Below are 15,208 nucleotides of genomic sequence, written 5' to 3' on the forward strand. Positions count from 1 at the left end.
GAACCCCTCTGGCTTTACACCAGGACCAGGAAAACCTCTCTGTTTACACCAGCACCAGGTAACCATCTGACTTTACACCAGCACCAGGAAACCCTGGCTCTTTACACCAGGACCAGGAAACCCTCTGTGTTTACACCAGGACCAGGAAACCCTCTCACTTCACACCAGGACCAGGAAACCCTCTGGCTTTACACCAGGACCAGGAAACCCTCTGGTTTTACACCAGGACTAGGAAACCCTGGCTCTTTACACCAGGACCAGGGAACCCTGGCTCTTTACATCAGGACCAGGAAACCCTCTCACTTTACACCAGGACCAGGAAACCTTCTCACTTTACACCAGGACCAGGAAACCCTCTCACTTTACACCAGGACCAGGAAACCTTCTCACTTTACACCAGGACCAGGAAACCCTCTGACTTTACACCAGGACCAGAAACCCTCTGGCTTTACACCAGGACCAGGAAACCCTCTGGCTTTACACCAGGACCAAGAAACCCTCTGTGTTTACACCAGGACCAAGAAACCCTCTGTGTTTACACCAGGACTAGGAAACCCTGGCTCTTTACACCAGGACCAGGGAACCCTGGCTCTTTACATCAGGACCAGGAAACCCTCTGACTTTACACCAGGACCAGGAAACCCTGGCTCTTTACACCAGGACCAGGAAACCCTCTGTGTTTACACAAGGACCAGGAAACTCTGGCTCTTTACATCAGGACCAGGAAACCTTGGCTAGGACCAGGAAACCCTCTGACTTTATACCAGGACCAGGAAACCCTGGCTCTTTACACCAGGACCAGGAAACCCTCTCACTTTACACCAGGACCAGGAAACCTTGGCTCTCGAAACCAGGACCAGGAAACCCTCTAACTTTATACCAGGACCAGGAAACCCTGGCTGTTTACACCTGAGGCCTGTACCAGGAACCTGATCAACATACCAGGATCTCTGTTTCCTGGTTCACTGATCCAGACACACCATCCTGATCACCATTACTACCAAGCAGGTTATCAACTCTCTGGTTCAACCCAGACCTAGGTGTGAGCGTTCACATGAAAGGGGCGGAGCTTGCAGCGTCTGACCAATCACACACAGAGAAACTCTGCAGAGCAGTTTACAGATTACTGAAGGAGCAGTTAATCTCTGAGATTATGAAGAATTCAAACACATCCAGCAGCTCAAAGTAACACTGCTGCTGCAGCCAAAGCCAGAACATTCCTGACTTGTTAATGCTGACTTGGTGAGATTAGAGCAGATTAATTTATCACCATGACGACACGAGTAGTTTTGGTTCCACAAATTCATGGTTCTGCAGTTCTGTCAGGTGTGATCATGAACCTCATTATTCCAGATCAACCCTCGTGGAGATAAACAGACCTGGAACAAGTCAAGAACAAGAACAAGAACAAGAACAAGAACAAGAACCTCCTTCAGAGCCTCAGAGACCAGGATTTATTTTATTATGTCTAAAAGATTGTTCTGAATTAATTTATCATCTCTCTGCTGCAGCTCAGTGCTGAACCTGCCCACTAATCACCATCATTTAAGAATGGGCGGGGCATTATCCAAGAGATCTGATTGGTCAGGAGGCGGAGCTCTTATCCAGAACATATCCTGCTCCAGAGCAGGATAGACTTCCAGAGTTAGTTACCAGGTGATTTATCCTGGTGAGAAGTGATTAACCAGAGTTAATCCTGAAGTTACCTAGATAGGATAACATCCAGTGTCGTAGTACAGGCCTCTGGACCAGGAAACCCCTTCCTGATTGGTCCTTCCACAGCAAACAAAACTGTCCAGTCAAGCAACATTTTTAAAAGTTATCAAAAAGAAAACAACTGAGACTTCATCGTGATCTAGTGGATCTAGCAGGACATGAGGGTACCTAGTGTACCAGTTGATCACTACAGGACAAGAGGACTGCCAGCAAGTCTTCATCTTCATCTTCATCACATTCTTCAGGTTGCTTCAGTATCGATTTTCTTTGTGTTTCAGTATCAAACCAGACAGAAGCTGGTCGGTCGGGAGCCCACCTGTTCTATCCATCATCCATCATCCATCATCCATCATCCATCATCCATCATCCATCATCCATCATCCATCATCCATCATCCATCCATCATCCATCCATCATCCACCATCCACCATCCATCATCCATCATCCACCATCCATCATCCATCATCCATCATCCATCCATCCATCCATCCATCATCCACCATCCATCATCCATCATCCATCATCCATCATCCATCCATCCATCATCCACCATCCATCATCCATCATCCATCATCCATCATCCATCATCCTTCATCCATCCATCCATCATCCATCATCCATCATCCATCCATCATCCACCATCCATCATCCATCATCCATCATCCATCATCCATCATCCATCATCCATCCATCATCCATCCATCATCCACCATCCACCATCCATCATCCATCATCCATCATCCACCATCCATCATCCATCATCCATCATCCATCATCCATCCATCCATCCATCCATCATCCATCATCCATCATCCATCATCCTTCATCCATCCATCCATCCATCATCCATCATCCATCATCCATCCATCATCCACCATCCATCATCCATCATCCATCATCCATCCATCCATCCATCCATCCATCCATCCATCCATCATCCGTCCTCTCTCTCTCCCGCTCTCTCCCTCTCTCTCCCTCTCTGTCTCTCCCCCTCTCTCTCCCCTCTGTCTCTCTCTCTCTCTCTCTCTCCCTCTCTCTCTCTCCCTCTCTCTGTCTCTCCCCTTCTCTCTCCCCTCTGTCTCTCTCTCTCTCTCTCTTTTTCTCTCTCTCTCTCTCTTTTTCTCTCTCTCTCTGTCTCTCTCCCTCTCTCTCCCCCTCCCCCTCTCTCTCCCCATCTCTCCCCCCCCCCTCTCGCTCTCTCTCTCACTCCCCCCCCTCTCCCGCCCTCCCCCTCTCTCTCCCCATCTCTTTCTCCCCCCCCCCCCCCCCTCTCCCCATGAATAAGTGGTGAATGGTTTGTTCTTATAGAAACCAGAGGAAGTTGAGCTCAACACAGTGAGTTTAGATTGTGGCACTGAGCCAAAACATGGAAGACAGCCATGGGAGAACATGCAAACCTCAAGCTGTGGGAGAACAGAGACAATCATGACGTCCAGTCCTCCTGCCAGCTTCAGACTCTCCAGTTGTCCCCCATGACACATCATCTATCCATCTGCTGACAGGCCCCATCCTCCGCTTGTTCCCTCCATCTTCAGTGCTATCACTCTGGACGGTCGACTGCAGATTAATTTGACATCTTTGTGTTCAGGAGGAAGATTATCTGGGTGAATTAACTCATACAAATGGTCCATTATCATTCTGAGGTGATGTACAGGAGAGTGAATGAAGGTTATGGCTCCTGTTGTTCAGGGGCTATGAGGGACTTTACCCAGGAGGCCTTGCTGCACACCATTCAGAGCCCATCTGTGTGGAGGAGAGCAGCCGTCTCCTCTGCAAAGGTAGCTCACTGCAGCGCACACACACACACACACACACACACACACACACACACACACACACACACACACACACACACACACACACACACACACACACACACACACACACACACACACACACACACCAGAGCTCTGGTTATGCAGTGTATATCTCATCTTGTTCTATCAGCATCATCAGGTGGAGGAATCCTGGTTGTCTCACTGTACTGAGGTCGTTGTAGATGGAGGAATCCTGGTTGTCTCACTGTAGTGACAGCTGATGTCCACTCTGTTAGAACATCATGTTTCCTCCCAGTCTGCAGACTTCAGGCTTCGCTGAGGTTTCCTGTTTCAGTCCCACATATAGTGATGAAGAGGCAGTGACTTTAGATTCCTCCACTTTTTAAGTTTCCGTGAGAATAATATTATATAATATAATAATTGTATTGTGATATGATACTCCAGTTAAAAAAGATTCTATCAGGCTTACTTGAGGACACATCTATTCTATAGTGAGTTGTGGCTCTGGCTGGCTTCTCAACAAGTTGCTCCAGGTTATAAAAGGAGGTTGTGGAGGTCTGGAGACAAACCTGTGATTCCGTAGACTCCGCCTCCACACCGAGTGGACGTCTCATCTGGAGACAGCGATAGACGGTCAGATGTCCTGGTGGAAGGTGGCTCACTCCTAACAACACCCGGTGACTGGAACCTGACGTGTTGCTGCATATTTAGTTTCTTGTCTACTGAACTTTACGAAAACAAGAGAGAGCGGAACGAGAGAAGGACGGAGCTGTGTAACGCCTTCAGCTGAATTGTGGGTTTTACAGATGAAATGGCTCCAGAAGTCATCCCAGGCTCTCTAAACATCATCAGTGTCATTTTGTCAAGGTAACAGGTTTCATCTGATTTGATCTCTGCAGTGTGTGAAATTCAGCCTGCCCTCTCATCTCCTCTCTCATTTTCTCCCTCTCCTCCCTGCGCCTCTCTAATCACATTATCACTGAATATTTTCATTGATTTTCCGAACTATCAGTGGGAGGAGGAGGCCATTCATCACTGCACAGTGTGAATAACACCGGCAGCGTCTGGCACCAGGTTTTACTCACATGGAGGGACACATCTCGGCGCTGTGCTGCTCTGAAGGCAAAATGTAATTACATGCTGACAAAGTTGCCGAGCTCGGGGCTTCTTGTTACTCGTGGAGGTTCATTTTTATCTCAAGAGCAGCAGACTGAGATCGGTGTCTCCAGCCAGACATCCACTCTGACGGAGCTGTCAGATGGATCGGCCCAGGTCCAGGAAACCCTGACACCACTGGATGGAGGATGGATGGAGGGTGGATGGATGATGGATGGATGGATGGATGGATGAAACAGTGACTACCTCAGCCACCAAAGCCATCATGTTGGATGTTGGAGAGATAGGCTGAGAATCATTGCCGTTGCCAAGCGACTGGATGCTGAAAGACGACGACTTCAAACTCTAAACAATTTTCATCTGTGAGAAGAATCACATTGTGCCAGCGAGTTTCTTTTTCTCACACTGTTTACCAATACTTTCATTTACAGCTCCAAAAAGGAAAGGGGGAAAGGCTGTGATCAATATTCAGCCAAAACATTACAGTCAGTCCCAATGAAACCAAGGCAGTTCTCTCTGCCTGCTGTAAATCCTGACTGTGTTCTGCCTTCATCCCCATCACAACCTCCATGTGATGCTCACAGCCTGGTGATCCCTGACACCTGTCACCTGACACCTGACACCTGACACCTGACACCTGACACCTGACACCTGACACCTGACACCTGACACCTGACACCTGACACCTGACATCTGACATCTGACACCTGAGGTCAGACCCCTGACGCCGGACACATGACACCTGACACCTGTCACCTGACACCTGAGGTCTGGCACCTGAGGTCTGACACCTGACACCTGACATCTGACATCTGACATCTGACATCTGACGTCTGACACCTGAGGTCAGAACCCAGACACCGGACACGTGACACGTGACACCTGACACCTGACACCTGACACCTGACACCTGACACCTGACATCTGACACCTGACACCTGACACCGGACACCTGACACCTGAGGTCTGACACCTGACACCTGACACCTGACACCTGGCACCTGACACCTGACTCCTGACTCCTGACTCCTGACTCCTGACACCTGACACCTGACACCTGACACCTGACTCCTGACTCCTGACTCCTGACTCCTGACACCTGACACCTGACACCTGACACCTGACACCTGACACCTCACACCTCACACCTCACACCTCACACCTCACATCTGACACCTGAGGTCTGACACCTGAGGTCTGAACCTCAAGTGTCACCTGACACCTAACACCTAACACCTAACACCTAACACCTGACACTTGACACCTGACACCCGAGGTCTGACATCTGACACCTAATGCCTGACACCTGACACCTGAGGTCTGACACCCAACACCTGACACCTGAAACCTGAGGTCTGAACCCTGACACCTGACACCTGACACCCAAGGTCCGACATCTGACACCTAACACCTGACACCTGACACCTGAGGTCTGACACCTGACATCTGACACCTGACACCTGACACACCTGATGGGCGAGGTCCTGGATTCAGGTTTGGAAAGGGCTCGCTAAGAGAAGATATTGAGCGTTTTGCGACAGCTGGCCGTCGCTCCTCATTTCAACCAAACACTCGCTGATCAATTCCTCTTTAAATAGCAGACTCATCCATTCATCTGTAATATATTTAGTCCAAATAAAGTTACATGGACAGTTTCACTAAGCAGCACCTGCTTCCTGTTGGGACGTTGTTGAAAACGGATTTACAGTAGAATACTGTGTTTACACATCTTAGTGTAGTAAACAAGCATTTGTATTTGTTACGGTGTAGTACAACATCAAAACTCATACATCCCTGAGTCTGAACCACACACACACACCCACACACACACACACACACACACACACACACACACACACACACACACACACACACACACACCCACACACACACCCACACACACACACACACACACACACACACACACACACACACACACACACACTCGGTGCTCACTGACTCATGACTTCTTTAATCTAATCCCTTCATTTAAAAATCCTGGTTGAGTTGATATAGTTTCTGTTTCTATTCCTGACATGACAGGATGAGACGTTAAACGATAATCAGCTCGTCTCTGGATCCGGTCTAAAGAGGTTAAAATCAAGATATTCTGCTTGAATCCAGGAACGTAATCCCCACCATTTATTCAGAATTAATTCCAGGATGATAGTTAGCATACTCTGTCGCAGGAAGATGTCCTCGGGCTATTTTAAAGCCAGGATCTCCTCTTCATCACACACTGGGGCTCCTCTTCATCACGTACTGAGGCTCCTCTTCATCACACACGGCTGCTCACACACTTTAATAGGCAATTAGTATCAATCCTAATGCTCAATTCTTCTGTGTGTTTTTATAGAAATCTTTAATCAAATGGAAAGCTTCTGTCAGATGGTTTGCTGTGTTTCACTGTAGGACTGACTCTCATCACCGTGTTGCTGACTGACGCCCTGGAAGCAGGAAGCTCATCAAACCATCTGATTGTGTTTGGAAGGGGAAATTAATCAGTGATCACTGCTGAGCCGTTCCTCACATCAACTCAGGAAACTCTTCCTCCCTCTGAACCGTGTGAAATAAAGACTGAAACACAGACTGGTGCTCTGCTGCTGCTGCTCTCCTGCTGCTCCTGCTGCTGCTGCTGCTCTCCTGCTCCTGCTGCTGCTGCTCTGCTGCTCTGCTGCTGCTGCTCTCCTGCTGCTGCTGCTCTGCCGGTCACTGATGTTACATTCCTAGTATTTGACCTCTGGGTGTTCCAGCCTTGATGAGGAGGAAGGAGCTGCAGCCAGAGCTTAGCCTGTTAGCCCAGCCTGCTAACAGCGAGCACCAGAGTCCTCAGCTCCTCTCCTCACCCTACTGGCCCTACTGACCCTACTGACCCTACTGACTCGACTGACCCTACTGGCCCTCTTGACCCTCTTGACCCTACTGACCCTACTGGCCCGACTGACCCTCTTGACCTTACTGACCCTCCTGACCTTACTGACCCTACTGACCCTACTGCAACCACAACCCGACTCCAGACGCTTTCCAGCAAATGGTATTCACATAAACTCATTTCATAACAGAGACACTCAGAAAGCTTACAGAGTCTTACTCTTTTGTTTTAGCTGTCTCTGATCCTTATTTATCATTATCATTAGCCAAACTGCCAAAACCCAACATTACTGACGACCCTCATGAGGTGACTGAATGCTAGTTTGATTGAAGAAGTGTCGCCTCTCCCACTTTAAGGTAAAACTACAGAGCAGAGTGTGGATCAATACAAACAGCATCAGGAATGAGGTCATTTTTCACAACATTCCCTCAGAAACCAACTGAGCAGCAAACTTCACATCCATCAGCTTCCTTCACCTGCAGCCCTGAAACACACACTGGTGAGCAGCAACTGCTGCCGTGAAGGGAACCAGGTGAGAGGAACCAGGTGAGAGGAACCAGGTGAGAGGAACCAGGTGGCACGAACCAGGTGGTGGGAACCCGGTGAGAGGAACCAGGTGAGAGGAACCAGGTGACTGGAACCAGGTGGCGGGAACCAGACAGAAAAGAGAGAGAGAGAGAGAGAGAGAGAGAGAGAGAGAGAGAGAGAAACGGTTGTAATTGTCCATCCTTTATCTGAGATAAGAAAAAAGGTTTGTAGGCTTGTGTGAAGACGTTAAAGACTCAAAACACAGACACACACACACACACACACACACACACACACACACACACACACACACACACACACACACACACACACACGGGGGGATGGCAGCAAGCAGCGAGGTGATGAATGGGAGACGTGACCTCAGCAAATGAGAAGAAAAAGCAATTTTACATGATGACACACTGAGACAGGCTGCATTTAAACAAGGCCTTTCATTTTCCTGTGCTTTACTATTCCTGTGGAGAATCACAGCCTCATCAATCACCGGGGGTCGAAGCCCCCCCCCCCCACCACATGTCTTTATCTGCAGCTGGGTAGCCACAGTTCACAATCCTCCACAGTGATTACCGTTGTGTTGTTGGGTTATCACGTCAGCGCGGAAGTGATATGATTGTGTGTCTTGTCACAGCCTTTCAGGATAACAATGATGTATGGCTGTTTTGCTGTGAAGCCTGCGATGCTGTGTGTTGTTCTGTCCCGGACCCTCCTGCCTCCATCGGTCTGTCCTCACACACCTGTCACACCTGCAGCTGAGCTCCTCGGATCTGGACTCTAATCTCTACCTGGGATTTATTAGTAAACAGGCTTCTTCTCGCCGACAGCGGTGGAATCCTGCTGAGCTCCGCCCACCCTGTCTGTCCTGGTTTCCCCCGGTCGGCAATGCTCTCATCCCCACGAGGCCGTCGCCTCCTGACAGTCTGCTGCTGATTGGCTTCTCGTCTCTCCACACACACACACACACACACATGCAGACCAGGCAGCCTGAGTGGTTTATTCTCAAGCAGTTAAAATACAGAAGAAAAGAGTAGAAACCTGCTCAGCGCCCCGCCAGTCTTCGACTCAACCACAATCTGAGGACCAGCTGTGGATTCACAGCAGAACAGATGATCAATAAGCGCAGAACCGGTAGAACAGATGATCAATAACCACAGAACCAGTAGAACAGGTATTCAATAACCACAGAACCGGTAGAACAGATGATCAATAAGCGCAGAAACAGTAGAACAGGATGTCTGGATTCTTTATTCCACAATAAAGCGTCTTTAAAGAAGAAGGAATGAAACGTTTCCACATTGAGCAGCGTTGCTCTTCAACAAGGTGAAATAAATCCTGTTCAAAACCAATGTTTTGAAGGACTGGCAAGAACTACTTTTGTCGTCATGGTGATAAATTAATCAGCTCTAATTTCACCAATCTCTCTAATCTCATGTTCTGGCTTTGGCTGCAGCAGCAGTGTTGCTTTTAGCTGCTGGATGTGTTTGAATTCTTCATAATCTCAGAGATTAACTGCTCCTTCAGTAATCTGTAAACTGCTCTGCAGGGTTTCTCTGTGTGTGATTGGTCAGACGCTGCAAGCTCCGCCCCTTTCATGTGAACGCTCACACCTAGGTCTGGGTTGAACCAGAGAGTTGATAACCTGCTTGGTAGTAATGGTGATCAGGATGGTGTGTCTGGATCAGTGAACCAGGAAACAGAGATCCTGGGTTACGGTTCGCAGTACAGGCCTCTGAACCCTGAACCCTGAACCCTGAACCCTGAACCACACCATATGAATGAATGAATGAATGAATGAATGAATGAATGAATGAATGAATGAATGAATGAATGAATGAATGAATGAATAAATAAATAAAGTAAACATACAAACGACTCTTCTTCAGGAGGAGTCCTGCCGGTGTTACTGCCTGTATTGTTGTTTCTGTTGCTTCCCTTGGTCTGAGTTTAGAGCTAAGGTCTGAGTTTAGAGCTAAGGTCTGAGTTTAAAGTTAAGGTCTGAGTTTAGAGATTAGAGTTCAGGTCTGAGTTTAGACTTTAGAGCTCAGGTCTGAGTTTAGAGCTTAAAGCTAAGGTCTGAGTTTAGGGCCCAGGTCTGAGTTTAGAGTTAAGGTCTGAGTTTAGAGATTAGAGTTCAGGTCTGAGTTTAGAATTTAAAGCTAAGGTCTGAGTTTAGAGCTCAGCTTTGAGTTTAGAGTTTAGAGTTCAGGTCTGAGTTTAGAGTTTAGTGCTCAGGTTCCCCTGGAGGAACAGATTGCTGGTTGAGCTGAAGTCTGCTCTACTCACTATCTGAGAGTAATTTCCTGTTTGTTGTGTGTTTAGGAGTGAAGCTCCTGCTGGACTCTGATGAACATTTGAAACAGGAGATAAAGGCTGAGCGGCGCTGACCTCAGGCAGATTTCCACGAAGCCTTGAATTGTGAAAAACCCTCAAAGGCTGAATGGCCGGTACTTACAGGGTGACCTTGCAGTAAGGCATCCTCTGCAGCTGTTGGTGTTGTGGAGGAGATAAATGACGGATTCCGTCTCACTTCCATTCCGGTCCAGCAGTGAGGGTCAGACGCTGCCGCTCTTTCTGAAGTGGCTCATAATGGCACTAAAGTGATTAGAAGAAGCACTGAGACATGCTCAGCAGGACATGACACACACCTCTACTGTGTGGAACATGACACACACTTCTACTGTGTGGAACATGACACACACCTCTACTGTGTGGAACATGACACACACCTCTACTGTGTGGAACATGAATATGACACACACCTCTACTGTGTGGAACATGACACACACCTCTACTGTGCGGAACATGAATATGACACACACCTCTACTGTCTGGAACATGACACACACTTCTACTGTCTGGAACATGACACACACCTCTACTGTGTGGAACATGAAAATGACACACACCTCTATTGTCTGGAACATGACACACACTTCTACTGTCTGGAACATGACACACACCTCTACTGTGTGGAACATGAAAATGACACACACTTCTACTGTCTGGAACATGACACACACCTCTACTGTGTGGAACATGAATATGACACACACCTCTACTGTCTGGAACATGACACACACTTCTACTGTCTGGAACATGACACACACCTCTACTGTGTGGAACATGAAAATGACACACACCTCTATTGTCTGGAACATGACACACACTTCTACTGTGTGGAACATGACACACACCTCTACTGTGTGGAACATGACACACACCTCTACTGTATGGAACATGACACACACCTCTACTGTGTGGAACATGACACACACTTCTACTGTGTGGAACATGACACACACCTCTACTGTATGGAACATGACACACACCTCTACTGTGTGGAACATGACACACACTTCTACTGTGTGGAACATGACACACACCTCTACTGTCTGGAACATGACACACACCCAGGAACAAACCTCCCTTAAATACACATCATGTCTGCTGACAGACTCGAACTGAAACGTGAGGCTCGATGTTTAGTTTCATTGACCATCACTTCAATGTAAACATTGTCAGAAAAATATTAATGATCCATTTCCACCAAACCTGTGCTGAAGACGTGGACAGAGAAGAAAGTAGACACGTGATTCTGGACCATCAAACAGAGAAGTTCCAAGTGAGCAGCAGAAAGAGGTGAGAAATCACCATAGCACGAGACAGGTCATTACCCAGTAATCTGATCTCTGAATGGCCTTCATAAGTGTTTGAAGACAAATAGAAAATAACTTAACAGTTTTTCCTGGATGGAAACATGAGACATCCAGTCCAAGAGAAGCATCTCAGCTGTAAACAACTTTTCTCTGTCGTCTACATAAAACACTCTAGTTTTTCTTATTTGAGTCAAAGCCTTTCTGGCTCCCATTTGCAGCTTATTGAGGATAATTGAAATGTTGGGCAGGCCTGTGTTTGTCCAGCTGATAGATATGGTTCCACAATAAACAGCCACTAAACAAAAGAAAAAGAAAGAGTGGATTGGTGTAATCTCTGGGCCGTCTGCCAGCAGTGCAAGGAAACAGCCGATTCTGAAGGAAAGGCTGTGGACAGCTGAAGAAAACGTCTCTGAACCCAGTTAATGTCCAGATGTAGGACAAATCTCAACCCTAAAAGAAGGAACCAGCACCACAGTGGAGGAAAACTTCACCAACAGGACCATAAAATACAACGTTCAACACATGTTCTCACTTTCATGATTGGTTCTCTTTCCTTTGGAAATTTACAGGAGCTTGTGTGTGAAAGTTGCATTAGAACAGGAGTTTCTAGAACACTGTGATCGGGGTTGTCCTCGTCCCTCAGTGAGGATTCTGCAAGATTATATTAACTTGAATTGAAGGAGAACCGCCTCTCTGATTCAAAAGTCAATGTTTGGGTAGAATCTCTCTCTTTTCCATCCTCCAGCTGGGGGGATGGTGGGATGGGGGGGGGGGGGGGGGACCTTTGCAGCTGACCATGTGGTCAGAATGTCTTTGTTTAATAAATAACTGTGTAAATTCTTAACTCTCTCAGATCGGTTGTTCTTGGAACATGCAGAATGTAGAGAAGTTAAATGTAAAATGAATCCAACGCTTGGTGACCTCCGACGCTGAACTGAACTGTGAGCGTGCGCTGGCTGTTGGAACAATGGAGGAGCGTGAGGGTTCCAGCATGCTTTGGGCCAACTGGTGAACAGAAAACCTTTTCTGACCTTTTGTGGAATGTTCATTTTACTCCTAATCTAAATTAATACAACATTTTATAGAAGTTATATTTGTAACCACATGGCAGTGTGTACAGGTTTTGTATAGTCAAAGAACTGAAGTAGTTTTGTTCGTGTCAGATAATGCACAGGAGCCTTATCCAAGTAATTGTTGTTAAAAACACATCCCTGCTTTGTGTTCTCATGGTGCTTGATCATGTGTTCTCGTGAGTTTTGATAATTGCTTGTAAAGAGTTTGATTTCAAGGATTTCAAACCCTCAGTTTGGGGAAGCTGGGACAGATTTCCTAGAAATATTGTAGACGTGGGTAGTTTAATTACACATCCGGTAGTGCAAGGGAGCGCACCCAGATTTATTGATGTGTTAGAAACACAAGTCAAAAGACTGAGTTCTCATAGTGTTTAGATATGTAGTACATTCGCCATGAGATCATAGAAAGGGTAAATCTGATAGAGTCGTTGATTTGAGATCAATCCGGCCCTCAGTTTTAACGAACTGTGGTGGCGCTCCTAGAGTATCATAGACGTGGGTTTTTTATTTTTAAGTGATTACCCGGGCTTTTCGACATTTTAAAAATGCAAGTCATAGACGGAGTTCTCGTCATGTTTTAAAAACTGGTGTTTTTCACCGTGAGTTCACCGAAAGGAAAAACCTGAACGAGTCTTTGTAATGAGATCATCGGCCGACAGGTTGAGAAATCTGTGACGTGATTCCTGGGATCACATAGACGTGGTTAGAGCATTGAGGATTTAACGTTTGTGCATTGGGCAGTGGAGTCGTAATGTTTGTGAGACTCACAGATAAATAATACTGGTATTAAGTAGTGATGCACTTGTGGTTTTGGAGTCAGATTGGAGGTTAACTGTGTTGATTTGTTGCAGGTTTGAGGGTTTTATGTGGACGAGTTGCAAAGTCATTGTGCCGACTGATTAAATCACTTTGTTGTGTGAAGGGGTAGGTTTTGGGTTGTTAGCTGCGTGGCTGCAGCTCAATGAAAGTAAGTAAGTAAGTAAGTCAATTTTATCTGTCTAGCGCTTTTCACAGACATGGAGTCACAAAGTGCTTCACAGTAAAAACAGATAAAAACAGATAAGAGAGAAAAAAACATCTTAAAAACACAACAAATGCCGAGAGTCAGTGGCAGCGTGGGTCGATTGGACGAGAATGCTTCGGCAAACAAATGTGTTTTTAGGCACTTTTTAAAGATGTCCGCTGAGTCCAGAACTTTTTAAAGATGTCCACTGAGTCTAGAACTTTTTGAAGATGTCCACTGAGTCCAGAACTTTTTAAAGATGTCCACTGAGTCCAGACATTTTTAAAGATGTCCACTGAGTCCAGAACTTTTTAAAGATGTGCCCTGAGTCCAGGGAGCGCAGGTCGAGTGGGAGTTCATTCTAAAGTCGGGGCGCAGCAGCTTTGAATAATCGGTCCCCCCGGGTTTTAAAGCAGGTACGTGGAACCTTTAACAGGTTCTGCCCAGACGTTCTCAAGCTCGGAGTCGAGCTGTAGGGCTTTATGAGGTCAGCAATGTAAGGAGGAGCTGGACCATGTAGGGCTCAAAGCGTTGGCACCAAGATTTTCTATTGAACAGGAAGCTCAGCAGGGAGCCAGTGAAGAGATCTTAACACAGGGGGAAGACGGTTCCTCCTGGTGGTGCTGGTCTAAAGTCTGGAGCCTGAGTTCTGGACTAACTGTAACCGAGCAGCTCTTCTTTGTTGAGGCATATGAAGAGGCTGTTGCAGTCGTCCAGGCGTGAGGACACAAATGCATAGATTATCATTTGGAGCTCTTCTCTGGACATCATGGACCTGAGCTTGGTGATGTTACGTAACTGAAAGAAGCAGTTCTTTACCGGCTGTCTCCAGTGATGATCCAGGGACATGGACTCGTCAAAGATCAGCCCTAAGTTCCTCAGCTTTGTTTTGGCTGAAAGGCTCAGTTCACCCAGGTACTGTTTGATAGAGGGGGTACCACTATCTGGGGCCATAAGAAATGTCTCAGTTCTGGCAGAGTTCAGTTGGAGACTATTTTCACTGAACCACTGCTTCACTTGTGTCAGACAGCTGATTAAGGAGCTCAGTTTGTGGATCTCGGAAGTCTTACATGAACTGAAGATCATCTGCAAAGAGGTGGTAGGACACGTCACTGAACTGCTGGATTATCTGACCGAGAGGAAGAGCGTACAACAAAAACAGGAGATGCCCCAAAACAGAGCCTTGGGGCACACCGTACAGCAGATTGCTGGACTCTGACATTATATGGTTGACAGACACACTGAAGGTTCTACCACTCAGGTATGAAGAGAACCATTGAAGCACTGGACCCGACATTCCAATCCGGTCACGTAACCTGTTTATCAGGATCAGTTGGTCGACTGTGTCGCAGGCTGGGGAGAGGTCCGATAGGACCAACACCGTGCATCTCCCTGAGTCTGCAGACATCATGATGTCACTGGACACTTTCAGAAGAGCAGTCTCTGTA

The sequence above is a fragment of the Lipophrys pholis genome (genome assembly GCF_963383615.2).
Source record: "Lipophrys pholis genome assembly, chromosome: 14".
Lineage (NCBI taxonomy): Eukaryota > Metazoa > Chordata > Actinopteri > Blenniiformes > Blenniidae > Lipophrys > Lipophrys pholis.